We start from the raw sequence: 27,116 nt of genomic DNA on the forward strand, positions 1-27,116 counted from the left end.
TATGCTCAGAAACACAGAAAATCATATTGGTTCCATCAGCAGGAAACTTCAGCCAGTAATTGATATGGAACACTGTGTCGATTTTGTTCATTAATAAAACCCAAAACTGGGGAGTAATAAGAGAGTATTGTTGTAACTTCTTATCAACCTGGTTACCAAAATACATATTAAGAAGACTGGTAAAGTGTTATTTTAAAGGGGTCACTCCAAAGCACCACGAAAGTATTTGAGCAATGTATAACATTAGAGAATCAGTGCGCAATATTGAAAGCCTATCTACATTATCTATATCTGCATGACTAGTCTGTAATTCACAAATAAATGCTGGCAGAGGGTTCAGAGAACCATCCTCAACCTATTTATCTACCATTCCACTCCCCTACAGCATTTGAGGAAAACCAAACACTTCAATATTTCTGTACAAGCTATGATTTCTCTTATTTTATTACAAGATCATTTCTCTCTATATAAGAGGGCTCTAACAAAATATTTTCACATTCGGAGGAGAAAGTTGATGATTGAAATTTTAAGAACCTGCTCCAGCAAAATGCTTTTGCTTTAATGACTGCCACCCCAATTCACATACGATATCTGTGGCATGCACTTTCCTGTTTCCCAATAATACAAAATGAGCTGCCCTTCTTTGAACTTTTAAATGATGTCCTCTGTCAGTCCTATCTGGTAAGGATCCCACACCATGCAGAATGCTCCAAAAGAGGACAGACAAGTATAGTTGTAGATAGTCTCTTTAGTAATCATAATCTTCTAAATGTTTTACTATTAAATCACAGTCTTTTGTTTGCTTTCCCACCGCATTATCTATGTGAGCATTCCAATTTAAGTTATTTGTAAATGTAATTCCTAAGTATTCAATAGACTTCACAGCCTTTAGATCTGCGTGAATTATCATGTAACCAAAATTTAGTAGATGCCTTTTACTACTCATGCAGATGACATATCAATTTTTATTATTTAAAGTCAGTTACCACTTTTTGCATCATATGGATAGGTAGCCTAAATCATTTTGCAGTTCATTTTGATCATCTGATCACTTTACAAGACAGTAAATGATTTGCAAGACTGTAAATGATAGCATCATCTAAGAGGACTGCTCAGATTCTCTCTTAAATTGTTAATGTAGATCAGCAACAGCAGGTGGTCTATAACACTTCCTTGAGGAATGTCAGATATCACTTCTGTTTTACTTGACGATTTTCCATCAATTACTATGAACTGTGACCTTTCTGACAGGAAACCACACATCCAGTTGCACAACTGAGACAATACGCCATATGATTAGAAAATGCTTGTGAGGAACTGTTTCAAAAAGTCTTCTGGAAATCTACAAATATGGAATCAATTTGAGATCCCAAGTCGACAGCACTTATTACTTTGTGTGACTAAAGAGCTAGCTGTGTTTTAAAAGGTCGATATTTCTGAATCTATCTTGGCTATTTATCAATGAATCATTATCTTTGAGATAATTCATAATATTCAAACACAACATATGCTCCAAAATCCTAATGCAAATCAACATTAGTGATATGAATCTGTTATTTAGTAGATTACTCCTCTTTTCTTTCTTGAGCATTGGTGTGACTTGAGCAACTTTTCAGTCTCTAGGTATGGATCTTTATCAAATGAGTGGCTATATATGATTTCTAATGGAGCTATTGTATCAGCATTCTCTGAAAGAAACATAACTGCTTTATGACACTGAGGAGAGCTACTACTAAGTTACTCACAGTTGCAGTTGTTCTTGATTTGAATACTGCAATATTTACTTTGTTGTCTTTGGTGAAGAAATTTCAGAAATCCGTGTTTAGTAACCCTGCTTTAGTAGCACTGTCATCAGTAACATTACCACAGCCATTGCGCAGTGAAGGTATTGGTTGCGTCTTGCCGTTGGTGTACTACACATGAAACCAGAACCTCTTTGGATTTTCTTCCAGATTTCAAAACGAAGTTTCACTATGGGAACTATTAAACACATCTTGCACTGAAACCCACCCTAAGTTTCGAGCTTCAGTAAAACATCGCTAATCTTGGAGATTTTGCATTCTTTTAAACTTTTACATGCTTTTTTTCATTGCTTCTGCAGCTGAGTTTTGACATATTTTGTGCACCGTCCTTTTAATTTATTTGGCATCCTTTCAATTTATTTGGTATATATCTCTTAATTGATGTCGATACTATTTCTCTGAATTTAAACCATGTCTGGTCTACTCTTACATAGTCAGACTTGAAGGAGTAGAGACTTAGTAGAGACCGTCTCCTTGGAAGGCATCAAGTTAATTTTTCTCTGCTTTCTCATTAAATGCCCTATTGTGTAGGGCTGAAAATTAATAGAGATAAGGCAAACAGAATGTGCAAAGTAAGTGGAAATTACTCATCTCTTCCCCGATTACAGTGCAATAGAAGATACTACAAGATGTTGACAGATTTCCATATCTCGGTAGCTTTATATGTAATAATGAGGTCACAGATGCAGAAATCACCAGCAGAACTGGAAAATCAGTCCATATGGCAATTAGGTCTGTAATATGTCAACAAAGCTTTGACTGTACTCCTTTATCGTTTATATGTGTGAGACTTGGGAAATGTCAGTAAAATCAGCACACAGTCTCCATATTTTTCACCAACAATGCTAGAGATGAATTCTGAAGATGTTAACCCAACCAAGTTACAAACGATGAAGTGCTGAGAATACAACGTCTAGACAGCCTGCACAAAATTATTGTTGAAAGAAGACTGAAGATTGCAGGTTATGTTCTACGCATGTAAGGTGGAAGAATCCCAAAATCACCACTGTTGTGGAAATCAATGGACAGATACAGATGTACAGGAAGTCCTTCTAACACCTGGAACTTTTGCAATGAATCTTCAATGCATGGACTTGGAGGAAGGTGAGAACTTGGCAGCTGATCAAGTGAACTAGTGGAAACCAGTTCCTTGTATGGTACACAGCAAATCTGAGTAGGTTAGTAAGTAAGTAATTAAGTAAAGTAAGTACAACTGGGGATTTTGCAAAATTGTTGGATGATCGATATTATTGTCTATATTTGACACTGTTGGACTTCAACCTTTTCCTTGATGTGTATTCTTCAAATTGTGAGTTTTATGAGAAAGCTGATAGGTACTTACCAATCAACATTCCCTCACACGAACTGACATTGTCTCTTTGTAAATTCTACTGTGCTAACAATTATCTTCTGAGAATCCTCGACTACGTCTCCGCAGCTCAAATGAGCCAGTTTCTTTTAAATTTCTGTCTTTAGCTATAATTGTCTTCCAAGTATGGTGACACAACATCCTGTCATGAAACTTTTGCCTTTACACTTGTTTACTTTTCTGGAAACTGCCTTTTTCTACACTGTGCACTAAATACATTATGTGAGTAACGCCCAATCTCCAACAACCAATCGTGAACTGTAAACAGTTGTAAACTCTATCAGGGCTCATAACAAACAATTAACATTTGTGTTTTAGTGTTCTAAGCTGTGAGGTCATCAGCGGACAAATAATTTTAGTACCTATTACTGGACAGCCGGAGTGGCCGTGCGGTTCTAGGTGCTACAGTCTGGAACCGAGTGACCGCTACGTTCACAGGTTCAAATCCTGCCTCCGGCATGGATGTGTGTGATATCCTTAGGTTAGTTAGGTTTAATTAGTTCTAAGTTCTAGGCGACTGATGACCTCAGAAGTTAAGTCGCATATTGCTCAGAGCCATTTGAACCTATTCCTGACGTGCTGTTGTTTGGAACAACAACTGACATGATCCAAAATATTACTTTCTTTTATTATACCTTCACTTTTATTTTGTCTAATGATTACTACTTTCAGTATCAAATTCCATCATCAAGCCACTATATGATCAGAAAGCATAGTGTTTCGTTAAAATATTGTTTAATAAACAGATTACCATTATATCATCATTCCTTAAAGTAATGTCCAAAGTGGAAGGACAGATGATTAATTTTGAGTGTATACAAAAGTCAGAGTGCTGAACTGGATATGAAAGAAGGAAAACCAGAAGGGCAGTGAGAGACGGGTGCCTTCTATCACCTTACTTCCATAATATGTTCATCAAGGAAGTAATAACAACAACAAAGAAAAGATGACAAGAATCAAAAGGTAATTTCTGGAATACTCCAAGGAAATGTGATAAGACCATTACATTTACAATGTATATAAATGATCCAGTAGAAAGTGTCAGAGGCTCCTTAATATTGTTCACAGATACTACACTTGTCCATCAGAAAGTAGCAACAACAGAAGACAGTATCAATTTGCACAATGACCTGCAGAGGATTGGTGAATGATGCAGGCTCTGGCAGTTGACCCTGCACATAAATAAATGTAACATATCACACACACACACACACACACACACACACACACACACACACACACACACACACACACACACACACACACACACACAGGAAAAGAAATCCAATACTGTACAACTACACTATTAATGACAAATTGCTGGAAACAGAATCTACCATAAAATATCTAGAAGTAACTATCCAGAGCAACCTTAAAGTGGAATGACCACATAAAACAGCAATAGAAAAGCAGATGCCAGACTAAGATTCACAGGAAGAATCTTAAGTGAATGTAAATTACCCCTGTGTCCTTACCCAGTAGGACTGACAGAAGAGAGAAAGAAGATCCAATGAAGTCTGGAGTGTTTTGTCACAGGATCATTTAGTCACTGTGAGATCATTACAGAGATGCTCAGCAACTCCAGTGGTAGATGCCATAAGAGAGCAGTTGTGCATCACGGAAAGATTTACTACCCAAATTTCGAGAGAGTAGTTTCCGAGAAGAGTCTGACAACATAATAGTTTCTCTCATATACAATTCACGAAATGATCACGAAAAGAAAATTTGAGAAGTTAGAGATAATACAGAAGTGGAACAAGGCAGAGGGGATCAGTTGGTGGCATGAGACGTACCCCCTGCCGCACACAGTTAGGTGGTTTTTGGAGCATGATGTCGATATGGAAACTTAATTGCATGCATATACACTGCAGATTGACAACATCGCAAACTAAAGCTAAAAATGAATACAAAGAAGACAAAAGTTATGGCTACAGACAAGAAAGGAGGTGGAGGTAGGACTGACACAAGAACAGGCAATGAGCAACTCAAGAAAGGAACTGAAATTCACTATCTCAGTAGCATTTTGCAAGAAAACAATCAATATTTCAAGGCATTCAAGAAAAGAAAAGCACAGGTGAAGAGTTCCTTCCAAAATAAGAAGAAGCTGCAACTGAATAAACATATCAGCTTCCACATTAAGAAAATATTTGTAAAGACCTTTGTGTGGAGTGTTCTGACACACAGATGCAAAATCTGTACATTAGAAAAGCCAAAGAAAGCTCGCCTCAAACCTGCTGAAATGTGGTTCTGGAGGAGAAGTACAAGAACTAGCTGCATTGACAGAAAAGTTAAAGGAAATAGGAGACAAGAAAGAACCACTGAAAGTTATAGGCCAGGGCAAAGCAAAATACACTGGACACTTAACTGGAGACGATAATCTTTTAAAAAACATTTCTGAAGGCAAGATCGTAGGTAAGAAAACAAGGGGATGACTGAGAACATCCTACTTAAACAATATGATCAATGAATGGAATTTTCTTCACACATGGAGATGAAGACAACTGCTGAAGAGAGAAAGCTGTGGCTGCAGAGACAAGGTTTAACCTTTTGGAAGAGTAAGGACAAACTAATACAAAATATGAGTCTGCATGGTAGCTACATATGGAATAAATGACAACTTCTTGTGTGCAGTCATCAAGTCACTTACCTCTGTAGGTGTCTTATCTACTAAAAGTAAAGGTCACTGTTGTGCTTTCAATAGATGTGAACTGCACCCTGAAAATGGTATGTCTAGTTTGCAGTTGTACAGAAGCTTTTTATTTTGCAAAATGGTTCAAATGGCTCTAAGCAGTATGGGACTTAACGTCTGAGGTCATCAGTCCCCCAGACTTAGAACTACTTAAACCTAACTAACCTAAGGACATCCCTGCCTGAGACAGGATTCGAACCCGCGACCGTAGCAGCAGCACGGTTCCGGACTGAAGTGCCTAGAACCGCTTGGCCACAGTGGTCAGCTTTTATTCTGCAAAGAAATTTTTGATAATAAGATGAACTGATGCTGGTACTTGCTACTGAAACCAGTAGTACTTAGACACAACAAAAGTGTGACTACAGAATTAAGAATAATTTTTCCAAACAATCGAGTATTTTTTCAAAACAACACCACAATAGAGGAAACTTATTTTAAACTAAAGACACAAATGAAAAAAAGAGAAACTGTAAAGATCTTGAGTCTCATAAGACTCTCTTGGGAGGAAAATATAAGATATTTAATTGGTAAACTTGCAAGGCATACTTTTTTATGTTGTATAAACTATGAAACTGTTAGCATCGTCAGCTAAAATTTACTTCTTCTGTCTTAATATACCTTCCTTCACTTACAGCTGCAGTGTGGAGACAGGGGTGACGGTGGGAGCGGTGATGGGGGCGAGGGTGAGGGCGTACTGCTTTAAAATGGTGATTCTTGTATTGATATTCTTAACAACAGATTTATATCTTTTGCTTATGAAAGTCTGCATGCGATGACAGCTGCACTAGTAATACCTTCACAGGGTCGTATTCAAGTTGCAAGGCTAGATCTATGCCAGCCATGACACGCTCCCAGCCTTTCCTCCTCGTGATGTGGTTGTAGCGTTGGGACTGCAGGGTGTCTAAGCTGATGTTCAGACCGTCAAGCCCTGCCCTCTGCAAGGCAACCAGCTGTCTTGTCAACATGAGGCCATCGGTTGTCATTAAGACACTTTCGAGATCTTTTATTTTCTTCAAGGCACCTGTAAAACAGCAAATTATTCTAAAGAAACTGAAACAAATAATTTGTAACATTGCTGCTGCATATGAAACAAACCTCCAGTTGATAAATTGAAAATACAAATTCCTTAAAAGTTAACTGTACATTTGCCCTAATACAAAGAGATAAGAAGGGTTAATAAACTGAATTGAAGAATGCAAGTTAAGATAGCAATGAAATAATAATTAGAGGCATGAGATCACCTACTGCAACAGGGAAATGAACCATTACCCAGCTACTGTCAACTGATTCCATGTCTCCATGCACACTGTATAAACCACTGTGGGTTGTACGACAAAGTACATTGTTGTACCACACATTATGGTTTTTCCCCATTCAATGCTCATGTGGAGTGTGGGAAGAATGATTCTTTAAATGGTTCTGTGCATGCTGTAATTAATCTTGCCTTCATGGTCCCTATAGGAGTGATACATATGCGGTTATTGTATAATCCCTAAATACCTCACTTAATACAGGTTCCTGAAATTTCATAAGTTGGGTTTTGTCATATATTTGGCGTCTATCTTCACTTGTCTGGCATTTCCAATTTGTAGTAGCTTCTTGATGCTCTCCCATGCATCAAATAAATCTATGATCAATCATGCTACACTATTTTGTATACATTCAATGTCTGCCATTAGCCTTATTTGTTATGGGTCATACTTAAGCAATATTCTGGAATGGGCCACACAAGTATTTTGTAAGCAATGTCCTCTATAGACTGATTACATTTTCCAGTATCTTACCAATGAATTGAAGTCTGCATTCTGCTTTGCCTACAAGTGAGTCTATGTCACCATTTCATTTCATCCAGATATTTGTATGAGTTGACCAATTAAAACTGTGATTATTTGATAATGTAGTCATACAATACTGTCTTTTATTTGTTTTGTGATGTGCTCCAATTTACATTTCTGAAAACTTAAACTCAGTTGCCTATGTTTGGACCAATTTGAAATGTTATGATCTGACTCAAATTTGTGCAGATTTTTTTCAGGCAATAATTCATTATAGACAACTCTATCATCCAGGAAAAGTATGAGGCTCCTTATAATATCGTCTTCCAGAACATTAAGGTACAACATTAATGTAATGGTATAAATTACTATAAATGTATAAATAAGTTTATAAGTGTGTAAAATACATTGAACTATTTGTTACAACAAAACATTGTACTGGTATACTCAGCAAGATGTTAAATCAGCAGATAGCTACATTTTATGTTCAACATTTTGTGTACAGCATATATGCTGGAAAGGATTTATACCCAAATTAAAGAAATCTGAAGAAATGGTAGGGTGTCTCTGGAAAAAAAATCCATAAAAACTCATACAGTCCAATTTGCTATTATGTCACTGTTACTGAAATATAATACAAAGTAACTGAATTCGATGAACATTCTCAGAGTGCAATATGCCTCAGAGTGAATGCACAGTAATGTCAACATTATTTTTCAAGGCTATGTTTGTGAAAATGGATGAAAGCAAACCACACATTTTGTTCTCAATCTGCGGAAGCATTATGCACTGTGAAACACTGTACTGCTGTTCTACATAAAAGCTGTCTCATTGCCAACATCTTTCCCCTGCTGGCTGTTCTACACTTCTCATCACTGATTCAACATGTTGTAAGATATTTTATGCTGTATGACACCACAGTCCAATCTGGTTAGGATAGCATAAAAATAATATATGAATTTCAGTATTGAAACTGGAACAGCAGAACAGCTCTCATCACACTGGATATCAAATCGAGGTTGGATTACAGCCATGGGTACATCATTTCATGCTACTCAACTGTATGTCATATGTCAGAGTTCATCAACTGTAGTGGCTGGCGACTGGTGGCTGGCGACTGGTGGCATAGCCATCTCTTGGCATCCAGTGAACAGACGTTCTACACAGGTGACAGATTTGAAGAAAATGCTGGATACGGCAACAGTGGAACACTCTCTGTATCGAGGTAGCTCAGTACAGCTCAGGTGATGTGTAGTCTTGCATTATCTTGTTAAAAGATAACATCACGGATCCCTTGAGAATAGGGCACAGCGATAGGCCTTAACAAAACACAAATGCAATGGCTGCTGTCCAAATTACTGGCTATGTGAACCAGAGGTTGTGACATGTATGCAGTTGCACCCCATACCATCACATCACATGCTGGACCCGCATGTGAATGACAGGTACAATCTGGCCAGGTCTGTTGGCATCAGAGCCTCCACACACAAGTACATCAATTGTGACGATGTTGCAGAACCAAGACTCATCTGATACGATGACACAGTGCCATTCCTGTGTCTGACATTGTTGTCAGTTGCACCGCTGTCAGTTCACCTCTCTCTAGAGCTGCATTAAGGGCTAGACAGTCTGTGCTGCTCCAGATGCCATCACATTGTCTGTGTGGATACTTGTCTCACTGTATACAAGCCCACTTCCTGACTAAATGTACACAACTTCACTGCAGGATCACGTACACATGAGTGAACACTTGTCTGCCCTCTCAGGTGCTAGTTGGGTGGCACTACTGAGGCCCTGCAAGGCATTTAGCATGGCCCTCCTGAACCTACCAATTCTATGTTCGCACAAAATGAGATTCTGAGCAATGCAAGCAGCAATATAGTGAAACAATAAACCAGAGCCTCAGCAGACCATGAGCCTGCCACTGCCATATCTGGAATGCTGATAAACATTTCTCCTTCTTCCATTATGCTTAACACGGACTTCGTGTAAACAACCAACACTGAAATAGAATTTCTGAATGAGAAACCTGCTTCATAAGCTTTTTCTTGCATACAGAATATGCATGGGAGTGCTGAAAAGTAATGCCTCTGAATTTTTTTATTCTGTTCTCAATATCGGTCGAGGTATGACACGTCACGCATATTACTTGGTTAACTTTCCCACTTCACTGACTCGTGGCACACCCCCCTCCCGCAAACAGATGGAGTCGCAATAGGCAGCCCACTCTGACCAGAGATTGTGAATATGTTTACGGTGCACTTCGAGGAAGAGGCGCTGATGTCATCCAAATGGAAATCCATCTTCTTCTTCTTCTTCTTCTTCTGTTATGTGGATAACACACTTGTCATCTGGCCTCATGGAAGAGACAAACTTCTTGACTTCTTTGTACATCTGAACTCCACACGCCACAAAATCAAATTCACTATGGAGACCAAAGAAGAAGGAAGACTACCATTCCTGCACATCATAGTCAGGAGAATAATGGACAACACCCTGTGCCACAGCGTGTATCTGACTCTATAAAACACATAAACTCAGTTCTACCTATGGCACTGTGAATAATTTCAATAACAAAAAGTGAGATGAATGTTGCAGCGTACATTTAATTTCCACTTTGGCTTTGCATTCAAGATCAGTCTTACCTGAGAGTGCAACATTACATCTTTGGTAAATTTAATTATATGTTCATTAGATTTTGGTTATAAGGCACGTTTTGCTGCCTAATGTTTCATCTCCAAATGCTGGAAACAATCCATGGAGGAAGAGGAGTATGTAAGACATTGGTGGACCAGGTTGGAAGAATCTGTGAATTTCAATACTCTGTAGAAGAGCTCAATCATTTGAAAATAACTTTCAGACCTTGTGGCTATTCTAACAGATATACATAAGGCATTACATTCTAAAATATTTGCATCTTTCGCTGAAAAACAAGCAACTAGAGGAAAAGTTCTCTTGCCATTTGTAAAATCAGTCGCAGATCGCGACCTCCAAGTGCTATGAAGAGAAGGTATTGATGCAGTGCTTAAACCAAACTGAAGACCACAACAGCAGCCATACTCAAGTAAATTGCTATGCAGTAGTTTCAGTGAATTTGACAATGATGTGGCTGCTTTCATGGTGGCCCAGTCATATTGTGGGGTAGGGAATGCCAGTGACAGGGCTGGAATTGTAGGTGACAGATGGATTTTTGGCAAAGCCTTGTGTCAATACCTCCTTAATTATTGAGCTGAAAAACTGTAAAAAACATTCATACAGCAAAATCACACAAAAAAATTTCCTCTATCTGCAGGTATTGTGCCTTCTGTTTCTTTTTCATTACAAAAACATATTGATTCAAGTTTATAAAGTCACAACTATGTCACTGTGATTTGTGTAACACACATTCTGGAACATGTTCCAGGAATGTCATGAAACAGACAGCTTTAAATACTTACTCTAGCTCATCTTTCAAGACTTGCATGCCAACAACAACACCATCTATCCAATCTGTTTTTATTTCACTTTCATGTAAAGATTTCTCCACAAAGGATATCATCTGCCATGTAGGCAGTGCAAGAGGAAATTCCACACTCACATTTGGGTAATCAAGTGGATTCTGTGTCTTGTCAGAACCAAGTACAATCAACCCAATTTCATCTTTACCACTGGTAAATATCTGGAAACATATTAAATGGTAAAAATAAGTTTTGTTTATAACAAGTTGTATACCAATAAAAACATCACACACAGATACTCTTTATAAAATTATTTAATTGGATAGATAAAAAATCTACTCACCAAGCAGTGGCAGAACACACACATAAAAGACTGTTGTGATAGGCAAGCGTTTGGAGCCAGTGACTCCTCCTTCAGGCTGAAGGGTTGCAGGGGAAGCGAGAAGGGTGAAGGAAAAGGACTGGAGAGGTCTAAGAAAAGGGGTAGATTTTGAGAAAGTTACCCACAACCGTGGGTCATGGGTGACTTACCGTACAGGATGAGAAGGAAAGACTAATTGTTGGGGCTGCATCCGGCAAGATTCGGAAACCTGAGAGCTTAAAGGTGGAAGACAGGGTAATATGCAAGACAGAGATTACTACTAAAACTGTACATGAGTTAATAAGAGTGAGAAGCTAAGTGTATTGTATGCAACAGCTGTGGGAGGGGGCAGTGAAAATAGACGGAAAAGACAATGAAAGATGTAGAAAGCTAAAACGGAGTGAAGCAAAGAGTAATTACAGTGAAAAAAAGCTGAGACAGGAGAAATTAACGTAAATTAAGGCAAGGTGGATGGTGAGAACCAAGGACACGTTGTAGTGCTAGTTCCCACCTGCGGAGTTCTGAGAAACTGGTGTCTGGCGGAAGAATCCAGGTGGCATGTGTGGTGAAACAAGTGCCGAGGTCACGTATGCCATGTTGTAGAGCATGCTCTGCAACAGGATATTGCGAGTTTCCAGTATATCGTTATATGTACAGAAAGCTGGCTTAAGCCAGAGATAAATTCTGCCGAAATTTTTACAAAGGTACAGACGGTGTTTAGAAAGGATAGATTGCATGCAACCGGTGGTGGAGTGTTCATCGCTGTTAGTAGTAGTTTATCCTGTAGTGAAGTAGAAGTGGATAGTTCCTGTGAATTATTATGGGTGGAGGTTACACTAAACAACCGAACTAGGTTAATAATTGGCTCCTTTTACCGACCTCCCGACTCAGCAGCATTAGTGGCAGAACAACTGAGAGAAAATTTGGAATACATTTCACATAAATTTTCTCAGCATGTTATAGTCTTAGGTGGAGATTTCAATTTACCAGATATAGACTGGGACACTCAGATGTTTAGGACGGGTGGTAGGGACAGAGCATCGAGTGACATTATACTGAGTGCACTATCCGAAAATTACCTCGAGCAATTAAACAGAGAACCGACTCGTGGAGATAACATATTGGACCTACTGATAACAAGCAGACCCGAACTTTTCGAATCTGTATGTACAGAACAGGGAATCAGTGATCATAAGGCCGTTGCAGCATCCCTGAATATGGAAGTTAATAGGAATATAAAAAAAGGGAGGAAGGTTTATCTGTTTAGCAAGAGTAATAGAAGGCAGATTTCAGACTACCTAACAGATCAAAACGAAAATTTCTGTTCCGGCACTGACAATGTTGAGTGTTTATGGAAAAAGTTCAAGGCAATCGTAAAATGCGTTTTAGACAGGTACGTGCCGAGTAAAACTGTGAGGGACGGGAAAAACCCACCGTGGTACAACAACAAAGTTGGGAAACTACTGCGAAAGCAAAGAGAGCTCCACTCAAAGTTTAAACGCAGCCAAAACCTCTCAGACAAACAGAAGCTAAACGATGTCAAAGTTAGCGTAAGGAGGGCTATGCGTGAAGCGTTCATTGAATTCGAAAGTAAAATTCTATGTACCGACTTGACAGAAAATCCTAGGAAGTTCTGGTCTTACGTTAAATCAGTAAGTGGCTCAAAACAGCATATACAGACACTACGGGATGATGATGGCATTGAAACAGAGGATGACACGCGTAAAGCTGAAATACTAAACACCTTTTTCCAAAGCTGTTTCACAGAGGAAGACCGCACTGCAGTTCCTTCTCTAAATCCTCGCACAAACGAAAAAATGGCTGACATCGAAATAAGTGTCCAAGAAATAGAAAAGCAACTGGAATCACTCAATAGAGGAAAGTCCACTGGACCTGACGGGATACCAATTCGATTCTACACAGAGTACGCGAAAGAACTTGCCCCCCTTCTAACAGCCGTGTACCGCAAGTCTCTAGAGGAATGGAGGGTTCCAAATGATTGGAAAAGAGCACAGATAGTCCCAGTCTTCAAGAAGGGTCGTCGAGCAGATGCGCAAAACTATAGACCTATATCTCTTACGTTGATCTCTTGTAGAATTTTAGAACATGTTTTTTGCTCGCGTATCATGTCATTTCTGGAAACCCAGAATCTACTATGTAGGAATCAACATGGATTCCGGAAACAGTGATCGTGTGAGACCCAACTCGCCTTATTTGTTCATGAGACCCAGAAAATATTAGATACAGGCTCCCAGGTAGATGCTATTTTTCTTGACTTCCGGAAGGCGTTCGATACAGTTCCGCACTGTCGCCTGATAAACAAAGTAAGAGCCTACGGAATATCAGACCAGCTGTGTGGCTGGATTGACGAGTTTTTAGCAAACAGAACACAGCATGTTGTTATCAATGGAGAGATGTCTACAGACGTTAAAGTAACCTCTGGCGTGCCACAGGGGAGTGTTATGGGACCATTGCTTTTCACAATATATATAAATGACCTAGTAGATAGTGTCGGAAGTTCCATGCAGCTTTTCGCGGATGATGCTGTAGTATACAGAGAAGTTGCTGCATTAGAAAATTGTAGCGAAATACAGGAAGATCTGCAGCGGATAGGCACTTGGTGCAGGGAGTGGCAACTGACCCTTAACATAGACAAATGTAATGTATTGCGAATACATAGAAAGAAGGATCCTTTATTGTATGATTATATGATAGCGGAACAAACACTGGTAGCAGTTACTTCTGTAAAATATCTGGGAGTATGCGTACGGAACGATTTGAAGTGGAATGATCATATAAAACTAATTGTTGGTAAGGCGGGTACCAGGTTGAGATTCATTGGGAGAGTGCTTAGAAAATGTAGTCCATCAACAAAGGAGGTGGCTTACAAAACACTCGTTCGACCTATACTTGAGTATTGCTCATCAGTGTGGGATCCGTACCAGGTCGGGTTGACGGAGGAGATAGAGAAGATCCAAAGAAGAGCGGCGCGTTTCGTCACTGGGTTATTTGGTAACTGTGATAGCGTTACGGAGATGTTTAATAAACTCAAGTGGCAGACTCTGCAAGAGAGGCGCTCTGCATCGCGGTGTAGCTTGCTCGCCAGGTTTCGAGAGGGTGCGTTTCTGGATGAGGTATCGAATATATTGCTTCCCCCTACTTATACTTCCCGAGGAGATCACGAATGTAAAATTAGAGAGATTAGAGCGCGCACGGAGGCTTTCAGACAGTCATTCTTCCCGCGAACCATACGCGACTGGAACAGGAAAGGGAGGTAATGACAGTGGCACGTAAAGTGCCCTCCGCCACACACCGTTGGGTGGCTTGCGGAGTATCAATGTAGATGTAGATGTAGATGTAGATGCCTATGCCCATTTATCCTGACTGATAATTTGGTGGTAGTCATGCAGATGTAGAAAGCTGAACAGTGTTTACATAATAGCTGGTATATGACATGTGTCGTTTCTATTTTTCGCCTGATCCGCAGTTCTGGGTGACTTTCCCAAAATCTACACCCTTTCCTGGAACTCTCCAGGCCTTTTCCTTTACCCTTCTTCCTTCCCCTTCAACGCTTCTGTCTGGAGGAGCCACAGGCTCCGAAAGCTTGCCAATCACAACAGTCTTTTATGTGTATGTTCTGCTGCCGCTTGGTGAGTAGATTTTTTATCTATTCAATTAAATAATTTTATCAATAATTTATTGTTATAGTTACTCTTTATAACCTACTTAAAATACATCACGTACCCTCCTCTCCACAATTCTTCGAACACATAGTTTTGCCTTTTGTAAAAAATCACTGCATTTCTGTATAACATACTTGGAGTCAAAGTGTCCAACATCTATTACAATTATAAACAGAAGAAAGAAAGTCATTGTATTTATTGGCAGTATTACGCAATCAAATATTTTGAAAGAGTTCCAGTGGTATAAATTTACAATATCTTACAAATAAATATATACGTTTATTCTTTAAATCAGTTCTTAGCAATAACATAATAGTATAAATTGCAGAATCAATATAGCCAATTTTAATGTAATGACTGCAATACAAATACAAAATAACAGCGATAAGTTATAACAAATGAGAGAGAGAGAGAGAGAGAGAGAGAGAGAGAGAGAGAGAGAGAGGCATTTAGACAATGTTTCATTACAGTGTGAAACTTATTAGAATTAAAATGAAGCCATAGTGAATTATTACATTCCAAAAATAATAATTATTGTGTTCTTTCACCCCAAAATAATACTTTCATTAGGTAATATATACTTTTAATTTCAGAAATTTTTACAACAGCTCTGGACTTCACTGCCTCAATGAATTTATTACATGTGTCAATGAATGAGGGTTGATAACACTGCTCTAGTCATTCAATTGTTCGTCATGTGATATTCACAATGTTCTTAATAACTTCTTATGTAAAGTTCCATCATCAAAAAGATAATCTACGTAAGTTTTAAAAGTTGCGAATCTTTAAACAACAACTTGAAAATGGGTATATCAGTATTTTGTATACTTTCTAGCATTGCTAGATTTACTTTTAAATTTTAAAGTATATGAGCAGATTGAGCGACTTTCCATCCAGAAAATTTGCTGTTGGCAAGGCCTCACTACAAAGATAAATGGTCTTTCCGGAACAAATTCAAAAAAAATTCATAAATACCAGCATTGTAAGTGATACAAACAGGTATTAAGCAACGGGCATAAATATCGTTCAGCTTGACGAGAAAAAAAAGTAGGTAGATGAAAGAGTAAATTGGGTGCAAGGATTGAACACAAAACTCACCCAAATTGCAAAGGTTTTTTTTAAAAAAAAAAAAAAAAAAAAAAAAAAAAAAAAAAAAAAGAGGGTGACTGCTCAAGAATTGAGAACTGCCCCCCCCCCACCTTTCTTTTACAGGCTTGCTTTCACTTTTCAGATGAGACCATGTCCCGCATATGTGAAGAAAATAGCCAATATGTAAAGAGAATTACAGATAAAGAGTTTTCTAGAATGAGATTTTCACTCTGCAGCATAGTGTGCACTGATATGAAACTTCCTGGCAGATTAAAACTGTGTTCTGGACCAAGACTCAAACTTGGTGATCGTAACCCCAGACCTGTGTTGCCGTTTTGGGAGGTAGATCTCGTATCTGGAAAGAGGAGATGACAGTTATGGTACAATGGGCGAGCAGCTGCCAGCAATTTTTGATGGTGCAGAACCCACAATAGTGGAACTGCTGCCTAGTCCAAAGGCACCTGTTACCAGTCTTACCCCACAATAGTGTATCGAATCCAGACGTAATGTCGAAGCTGATAAAAAGTCATATGAGAGATTCCTGTAATCTAGGTGTGACTGCACCAATGCTGCATACAGCCATATCAAAGTAGAGTGGACCACACCGTGGTCGGTGTCGCTGAGGCATAGAAGAGCATTCAGGTGCGACCTACATGTCTGCTTTAGTTGACAAAGATGGGGAAGCCATGTCAACTAGGCATCAAAGACCGGTCCTAAAAAACACAATGACAGAAATGCATAACGTAGGTCATGGCAGCCAAAAAATGGATGCTATGAGTGAAAGCCCAGGATTGTGCTTGGTGTATTGCTCCCTGCATTCTGCCTCCAGCAATAGCTGTCACGGACAAACAAAAAAGATGGGGACACCATATGTCATGCAGCTGCCGCCAGATCATTGATAGCCACAAAAAGGAGAGCGACACTCAAAACAGAACCTTGTGCAAGCCCATTCTCCTGCAGGGGGGGATGCTACAGGAGGCACCAACCTGTACCCAAAAAGTGTGACATGGAAGAAAGTTCTGGATAAAAATCAGGAGTGGGCCATGGAGGCCCCACTCCTTTAAGGTGGCAAGGACGTTATGGCACCATGTGGTATCATAAGATATATACGCAGATCAATGAAAACTGCAACAAGGAACTGATGCTGAGCAAAAGCTGTTCAGATAGCACACTTCAAGTGGACTAAATTATCTTCAGTAGAGCGCCCTTGGCGAAAAGCACCCTGGATCGAAGCCAAAGATCCGGGGATTCAAGGACACAATACAGCCTTCGACTAACCATATGTTCAAGTAACTTGCAGGACACTGAGTAAACAATCTGGACGACAGCTGTCCGTTTGAAGAGGCAATTTATCTGATTTCAAAATTGGAATAACGGCATTTTCTCGCTACTGGGAAGAGAATTCTGCATTGCACCAGGGATGGTTAAAGAAAGGCCAGGTACATTGACAGAAAAATTTGCAACACCAAAAAATAATTAATGTAGAGTAATGAAATACCAGGAATATATTTGTTGAGACAATGTATGTAAAGTGATTAATGTTGCAAGATCAGAGATCAATGTGAGTGTGAGATAAGCCACTGCAAATGTAAATGTAAATGCTGGTACGCTGTTGTACACGTGTCATGTGTCAGTTTGTGGGATGGAGTTCCATGCCTGTTGCACTTGGTTGGCCAATATAAGGACAGTTAATGATGTTTGTGGATGGGTTGAAGCTGTCATCAGATGATGTCCAATATGTGCTCGATTGGAGGTAGAGCTGGTTATCGAGCAAGCCAAAGCAATATGTTGACACACTATAGCATGTTGGCTTACAACAGCAGTACGTAAGCAAGTGTTATCCTGTAGGAAAACACCTCCTGGAATGCTGTTTGTGAATGGCAGCACAACAGGTCAAATAACCAGACAGACATACAAATTTGCAGTCAGCGTTCGTGGGATTCAGACAGACAGACAGACAGACTCGGTCTTTTAAAAATGTCTGAAGGAAACAGGGTAGGTGGCCACGGAAGCCCCACATGTGAAGAGTATGGAGGGTACTAGATCTCTAGCAGGTGTCATAGGCCTTCTCCAAATCGAAAAACACAGCAACAGTCTGGGATTTCTGCAGAAAACCATTCTTGACATGGGTGGGCAAAATAATGAGACGGTCAACTGCAGAATGCCGTGTTGAAAGCCACACTGTGCATCCATCAAAAATTGTGAGACTCGAGCCACCATATCATCCGGGCATGAATCATATGTCCCATCACCTTGCGAACACACTGGTAAGAGAGATGGAGTGGTAGCTAGAAGGAAGTGTGTGTGTGTGTGTGTGTGTGTGTGTGTGTGTGTGTGTGTGTGTGTGTGTGCGTGTGTGTGTGTGTTTTTGTGTGTGTGTGTGTGTGTGTGTGTGTGTGTGTGTGTGTGTGTGTGTGTGGGTGTCAGAGAGAGAGAGAGAGAGAGAGAGAGAGAGAGAGAGAGAGAGAGAGCTAATTTCGGCAAGAGCTGGATTTCCATCAATAAACTGAGTTGAAGTCTGCTGTTGTGGTCTTCATCCAACTACTGCTTTTGTGCATCTCACAAGCCTATTCCAGCCTTTGTAAGCCTCTTCATCTCTGCATAGTATTTCAACCTAAATCCACTTAGAATGGTGAACCACCATTCAGAGAATAACTTTTTAACAACACAGTTTGACTTCTGTAAAGGCTTCTATACTGAGAATCCAACATAATATCTCACAAATTCATTTCCAGTAGAATTAAATAGTGGAAATTATTCCCTCTGTCGTCTTGCCAAAGCCTTTGACTGTTTAGATTAAAAAATTCTGTGAGGGGGAGCTAAAATAGTATGGCATTAAAAGTCTTCCCCTTGCATGGATTGAGTTGTACTTTAACTACAGAAAATGGAAGGTCACATTAACAAATGATAAGACAGGAATAAGATTAAACTCAAAAAGGGAGAACATAAAATATGGTGTGGCACACAGTGTTTGCTGCCAAGTCCACAAAAATGATTTACTTGGGGCACTGGAGGGCTTTGGAAAAACTCTAATGTTTTGCAGTGTCACAAACTTATTGATGCAAGATCTAAACTCATCCATACCAGAAACATCCAGGAGAATAACAGAACAGGCTTGTACTGATCCACAGGTACCAGCTTAATGCCTAAAAACTTGTATTGTGCAGTTCTAAAGAAATAAAAGTGACTTACAGATACGAATATCAAAAGCAGGGATAAATGGGCAGTTAGGCTCCCGTGTTCTAAGTTCCTGGGTATGCAGATACCACTCACGTGTGAGACCAGCATGTGAGTCAGCTAACCAAGAAGCTCAGTTCCGCCCATTTTGTGCTTAGAAATCTCTTACTGTATCAAACTGGACAAAGGATTGCTAACACACTTTCACTCAGTTTACTCATATGGCATAATCTTCTGAGGTACTTCAGCTATGCAGAAAAAAATATTTATTCTACATGTTGAAAAAGCTTCTTCAGGGACCCATGGATTCTCACACTTACATGCCTATAGAAGTTATATTCCCTAATGGTATTTGTGATTAATAACAAGAGTTAGTTTAAGATGAACTCAGCAATTCAGAACTGCAATACTAGAAGCAAAAATAATTTCCATATATAAAAACCTAAAATCAGGGTTGCCACAAGTTTCTCCAAGTGAAATTCCCTGATATTTCTCTGATTCCACAGACACGTTTTAGAATTTTTCCCCGACAAATTTTGAGGTCTCAAGGGGAGGTAAAGACATAAGTCGACAAAAGAATGTAAGGGCTTTGTATTTCTCCCCCATTTTGTTTTAGGGCGCAAAAACACCTAGGGTCATATGTGTCCATGCCAAAACTGTGAAACACAAAGATGAAGAGAGGAGTTAAAAATGATTACATGTCAACGTTTAATGACAGAAGAGAGGACAGCTACAAACAGGGACGTGGAGAAAGGTCTATGAAGTACGCAATAGGGAAATGGAGGCCCAGAACTAAAAATTAAATGGCCTTCACCATATTGCTACAACTGATAAAAAGTAAAACACGGTCGACAGCCCACGCATTGTTCACTAAAACGGCCAATAACTCAGATGGCAAACCCAAACGGGAATGTAAACGGTAAAAAAAAAAAGGGCATCCCCTCAGGAAACGGCAGACAGTTAAAAGTTGGGTGCAATGTGCACAAAGTAGTAGGGGAGCACCACTTAACAAATGGTGATGACTAAAAAGGCAGTGCCCAATATGCAACCTAGTTAAAATGACCTCCTCACCACAGGAGGACTGAGAGGTGGTTGTCCAACCCACTGGGAGAGGCTTAATAACCCAGAGCTTATTCCTATGAATGGAGGACCAGTGGCGATGCCAAAGTGACATCACCTCCTGACAGAAAGCAACAAGAGATCATCAGAGGGAATGCAAGAATTATTGGGCTGAAGTACGAGGAATGCAGCTTTGGCAGCAGTATCAGCAACCTCTTGGACCGATATGACCTGGAACCCACATAAACATCACAGTGGCTCCATAAAAAGTGAGCAAGTGGAAGCTTTCCTGGAACCGGTGCACTAAGGGATGGACAGTCTACAGTGCACAGAGGCTTTGAAGGGTGCCAAGAGAGTCTGAGCAGTGACACAGTTGAAAAGAGTATGTCACCAGATGTACTCCATGATCTGATACAGGGTGAAGAGCTCTGCTGTAAATACTGAGCAATGTGCTGGAAGTCAGTACCAAAAAATGTTGGTTGACGTTGAAGGCACACCCGACACCATGGTCAGTCCAAGAGCCACCAGTGTACACAAAGATACTATTGCAAAATTCCATGCATAGGTCATGAAACTGAAGGCAATAGACTGAGCCTGGTGCAGTGCCTTTAGAAAGTGAATGAAGGTCAAGGTGAAGATGGGCTGCCGCGCAAAGCCAAGATTGTGAAGGGTTCACACCCATCGAAAAAGCTGCAGGGAGCATGAAGTGGGAGGACCAAGATAGTTTTGTATAAAGCAGGAGCCTCAGGAATTTTGTAGTGTCAATGAATGGAAGAGCAACAGGCCCAAGATGTAAAAATGGTGGGAGAAACCAGCTGTGCTGCCAGAAATTCATACAAATGTTTTTGTCAGTAGAAAAACGAAAGCCACTGTCGATGCTCCGTGAGTAAAGACGACCGAGACATTGCTGAAGACACCACTCAATGAGACAGGTTCATGGAGAGCAGCAGTAGATAGCAAAATTGTCAACAAAAAGAGAGCTGGAGATGCCCGGCAGGAGACAGGCCATAGTAGGGATAATGGGGACAGCAAAGACGACGACACTCAGGATAGAACCCTGAGGTACACCATTTTCCTGGATAAAAGTGTCCGAGGAGGCAGACCCCATACGTACTTCGAAAACTCGTCTTTTAAAAATTCCTCAAGGAGATGGGGCAGTTGGCCCCATGTGTAGAGAGTACAAATGATACTAGTCCTCCAACAAATGTTGTAGGCTTTCTCCAAATTGAAAAACACAGCCAGTCTGGGATTTCCACAGAAAACCATTCATGACATGGGTAAACAAAGTGGGTGATAGCCAGAAGGAAGTTGTTTGTCCTTACCGGGCTTAGGTGTGGGTATGACAGTGGCTTCACGACAGTGGCAGGAAAACATGCCCTCTGCCCAGGTCCGGTTGTACGTATTAAGCAAAAAGTGCTTGCCCACAAGAGAAATGTGCTGCAACATTTGAAAGCTAACAGTGTCTGGTCCAGGGCAGAGGATTGAGATGAAGTGAGAGCGTGACCTAGCTTCCTCATAGTGAAGGCAGCACAGTAACACTCACGATTCTAAGAAATCCAGCTCTTGCCGAAATTAGCTCTCTCTCTCTCTCTCTCTCTCTCTCTCTCTCTGACACCCACACACACACACACACACACACACACACACACAAAAACACACACACACACACGCACACACACACACACACACACACACACACACACACACACACACACACACACACACACACACACACACACACACACACTCTTCCTTCTAGCTACCACTCCATCTCTCTTACCAGTGTGTTCGTAAGGTGATGGGACATATGATTCATGCCCAGTTGATATGGTGGCTCGAGTCTCACAATTTTTGATGGATGCACAGTGTGGCTTTCAACACGGCATTCTGCAGTTGACCGTCTCATTATTTTGCCCACCCATGTCAAGAATGGTTTTCTGCAGAAATCCCAGACTGTCGCCATGTTTTTTCTATTTGGAGAAGGCCTATGACACCTGATAGAGAGCTAGTACCCTCCATACTCTTCACATGTGGGGCTTCCGTGGCCACCTACCCTGTTTCCTTCAGACATTTTTAAAAGACCGAGTTTTCGAGGTGCATGGAGGGTCTGCCTTGTCGGACACCTTTATCCGGGAAAATGGTGTGTCTCAGGGTTCCATTCTGAGTGTCATTCTCTTTGCTATCGCCATTAACCCTATAATGGCCTGTCTCCCACTGGGCATCTCCGGCTCCCTTTTTTTGACGATTTTGCCTTCTATTGCAGTTCTCTATGAACCTGTCTCACTTAGTGGCATCTTCAGCAATGTCTTGATTGTCTTTACTCCTGGAGCACCGACAATGGCTTTCGCTTTTCCACTGACAAAACTGTCTGTCTGAATCCCACGAACGCTGACTGCAAATTTGTATGTCCGTCTGGTTATTTGACCTGTTGTGCTGCCATTCACAAACAGCATTCCAGGAGGTGTTTTCCTACAGGATAACACTTGCTCACATACTGCTGTTGTAAGCCAACATGCTATAGTGTGTCAACATTTTGCCTTGGCTTGCTCGATAACCAGCTCTACCTCCAATCGAGCACATATTGGACATCATCTGATGACAGCTTCAACCCATCCACAAACATCATTAACTGTCCTTATATTGGCCAACTAAGTGCAACAGGCATGGAACTCCATCCCACAAACTGATACATGACACGTGTACAACAGCGTACCAGCATTTACATTTACATTTGCAGTGGCTTATCTCACACTCACATTGATCTCTGATCTTGCAACATTAATCACTTTACATACGTTGTCTCAACAAATATATTCCTGGTATTTCATTACTCTACATTAATTATTTTTTGGTGTTGCAAATTTTTCTGTCAATGTACCTGGCCTTTCTTTAACCATCCCTGGTGCAATGCAGAATTCTCTTCCCAGTAGCGAGAAAATGCCGTTATTCCAATTTTGAAATCAGATAAATTGCCTCTTCAAACGGACAGCTGTCGTCCAGATTGTTTACTCAGTGTCCTGCAAGTTACTTGAACATATGGTTAGTCGAAGGCTGTATTGTGTCCTTGAATCCCCAGATCTTTGGCTTCGATCCAGGGTGCTTTTCGCCAAGGGCGCTCTACTGAAGATAATTTAGTCCACTTGAAGTGTGCTATCTGAACAGCTTTTGCTCAGCATCAGTTCCTTGTTGCAGTTTTCATTGATCTGCGTATATATCTTATGATACCACATGGTGCCATAACGTCCTTGCCACCTTAAAGGAGTGGGGCCTCCATGGCCCACTCCTGATTTTTATCCAGAACTTTCTTCCATGTCACACTTTTTGGGTACAGGTTGGTGCCTCCTGTAGCATCCTCCCCTGCAGGAGAAGGGGCTTGCACAAGGTTCTGTTTTGAGTGTCGCTCTCCTTTTTGTGGCTATCAGTGATCTGGCGGCAGCTGCATGACATATGGTGTCCCCATCTTTTTTGTTCGTCCGCGATGGCTATTGCTGGAGGCAGAATGCAGGGAGCAATACACCAAGCACAATCCTGGGCTTTCACTCATAGCATCCATTTTTTGGCTGCCATGACCTACGTTATGCATTTCTGTCATTGTGTTTTTTAGGACCGGTCTTTGATGCCTAGTTGACATGGCTTCCCCGTCTTTGTCAACTAAAGCAGACATGTAGGTCGCACCTGAATGCTCTTCTATGCCTCAGCGACACCGGCCGCGGTATGGTCCACTCTACTTTGATATGGCTGTATGCAGCATTGGTGCAGTCACACCTAGATTACAGGAATCTCTCATATGACTTTTTATCAGCTTCGACATTACGTCTGGATTCGATACACTATTGTGGGGTAAGACTGGTAACAGGTGCCTTTGGACTAGGCAGCAGTTCCACTATTGTGGGTTCTGCACCATCAAAAATTGCTGGCAGCTGCTCGCCCATTGTACCCTAACTGTCATCTCCTCTTTCCAGATACGAGATCTACCTCCCAAAACGGCAACACAAGTCTGGGGTTATGATCACCAAGTTTGAGTCTTGGTCCAGCACACAGTTTTAATCTGCCAGGAAGTTTCATATCAGTGCACACTACGCTGCAGAGTGAAAATCTCATTCTAGAAAACTTTTTATCTGTAATTCTCTTTACATATTGGCTATTTTCTTCACATATGGGGACATGATCTCAACTGAAAAGTGAACACCCAATTTACTCTTTCATCTACCTAGTTTTCTTCTCGTCAAGCAGAACGATATTTATGCCCGTTGCTTAATACCTGTTTGTATCACTTACAATGCTGGTATTTATGTATTTTTTAGCATTTGACTCCGGAAAGACCATTTTTCTTCGTAGTGAGGTCTTGCCAACAGCAAATTTTCTGGATGGAAAGTCGCTCAATCTGCTCATATACTTTAAAATTTAAAAGTAAATCTAGCAATGCTAGAATCTACAAAATACTGATATACCCATTTTCAGGTTGTTGTTTAAAGATTTGTGAGTTTTAAAACTTACGTAGATTATCTTTTTGATGATAGAACTTTACATAAGAAGTTATTAAGAACATTGCGAATATCACATGACGAACAATTGAATGACTGAAGCAGTGTTATCAACCCTCATTCATTGACACATGTAATAAATTCGTCGAAGCAGTGAAGTTCAGAGCTGTTGTAAAAATTTCTGAAATTAAAAGTATATATTACCTAATGAAAGTATTATTTTGGGGTGAAAGAACACAATAATTATTATTTTTGGAATGTAATAATTCACTATGGCTTCATTTTAATTCTAATAAGTTTCACACTGTAATGAAACATTGTCTAAATGCCTCTCTCTCTCTCTCTCTCTCTATCTCTCTCTCTCTCTCTCTCTCTCTCTCTCTCTCTCTCTCATTTGTTATAACTTACCGTTGTTATTTTGTATTTGTATTGCAGTCATTACATTAAAATTGGCTATATTGATTCTGCAATTTATACTATTATGTTATTGCTAAGAACTGATTTAAAGAATAAACGTATATATTTATTTGTAAGATATTGTAAATTTATACCACTGGAACTCTTTCAAAATATTTGATTGCTTAATACTGCCAATAAATACAATGACTTTCTTTCTTCTGTTTATAATTGTAATAGATGTTGGACACTTTGACTCCAAGTATGTTATACAGAAACGCAGTGATTTTTTACAAAAGGCAAAACTATGTGTTCGAAGAATTGTGGAGAGGAGGGTACGTGATGTATTTTAAGTAGGTTATAAAGAGTAACTATAACAACATAAACAATAAATTATTGATAAAATTATTTAATTGAATAGATAAAAAATCTACTCACCAAGCGGCAGCAGAACATACACATAAAAGACTGTTGTGATTGGCAAGCTTTCGGAGCCTGTGGCTCCTCCAGACAGAAGCGTTGAAGGGGAAGGAAGAAGGGTAAAGGAAAAGGCCTGGAGAGTTCCAGGAAAAGGTGTAGATTTTGGGAAAGTCACCCAGAACTGCGGATCAGGCGAAAAATAGAAACGACACATGTCATATACCAGCTATTATGTAAACACTGTTCAGCTTTCTACATCTGCATGACTACCACCAAATTATCAGTTAGGATAAATGGGCATAGGCATAGTGTATATACTGGAAACTCGCAATATCCTGTTGCAGAGCATGCTCTACAACATGGCATACGTGACCTCGGCACTTGTCTCACCACACATGAAACCTGGATTCTTCCGCCAGACACCAGTTTCTCAGAACTCCGCAGGTGGGAACTAGCACTACAACGTGTCCATGGTTCTCACCACCCACCTTGCCCTAATTTACGTTAATTTCTCCTGTCTCAGCTTTTCTTCACTGTAATTACTCTTTGCTTCACTCCGTTTTAGCTTTCTACATCTTTCATTGTCTTTTCCATCTATTTTCACTGCCCCCTCCCACAGCTGTTGCATACAATACACTTAGCTTCTCACTCTTATTAACTCATGTACAGTTTTAGTAGTAATCTCTGTCTTGCATATTACCCTGTCTTCCACCTTTAAGCTCTCAGGTTTCCGAATCTTGCCGGATGCAGTCCCCAACAATTAATCTTTCCTTCTCATCCTGTACGGTAAGTCACCCATGACCCACGGTTGTGGGTAACTTTCTCAAAATCTACCCCTTTTCTTAGACCTCTCCAGTCCTTTTCCTTCACCCTTCTTGCTTCCCCTGCAACCCTTCAGCCTGAAGAAGGAGTCACTGGCTCCAAACGCTTGCCTATCACAACAGTCTTTTATGTGTGTGTTCTGCCACTGCTTGGTGAGTAGATTTTTTATCTATCCAATTAAATAATTTTATAAAGAGTATCTGTGTGTGATGTTTTTATTGGTATACAACTTGTTATAAACAAAACTTATTTTTACCATTTAATATGTTTCCAGATATTTACCAGTGGTAAAGATGAAATTGGGTTGATTGTACTTGGTTCTGACAAGACACAGAATCCACTTGATTACCCAAATGTGAGTGTGGAATTTCCTCTTGCACTGCCTACATGGCAGATGATATCCTTTGTGGAGAAATCTTTACATGAAAGTGAAATAAAAACAGATTGGATAGATGGTGTTGTTGTTGGCATGCAAGTCTTGAAAGATGAGCTAGAGTAAGTATTTAAAGCTGTCTGTTTCTTGACATTCCTGGAACATGTTCCAGAATGTGTG

At 40.2% G+C, this 27,116-nt stretch overlaps 1 pseudogene; it reads right to left on the reverse strand.

Moving 5' to 3' along the window:
• Positions 1–24,767, reverse strand: part of LOC124787682 — a 68,800-nt pseudogene extending 44,033 nt beyond the window's left edge.
• Between the last annotated feature and the right edge of the window lie 2,349 nt (positions 24,768–27,116).

The sequence above is a fragment of the Schistocerca piceifrons genome, chromosome 3 (assembly GCF_021461385.2).
Source record: "Schistocerca piceifrons isolate TAMUIC-IGC-003096 chromosome 3, iqSchPice1.1, whole genome shotgun sequence".
Classification (NCBI taxonomy): Eukaryota; Metazoa; Arthropoda; class Insecta; order Orthoptera; family Acrididae; genus Schistocerca; species Schistocerca piceifrons.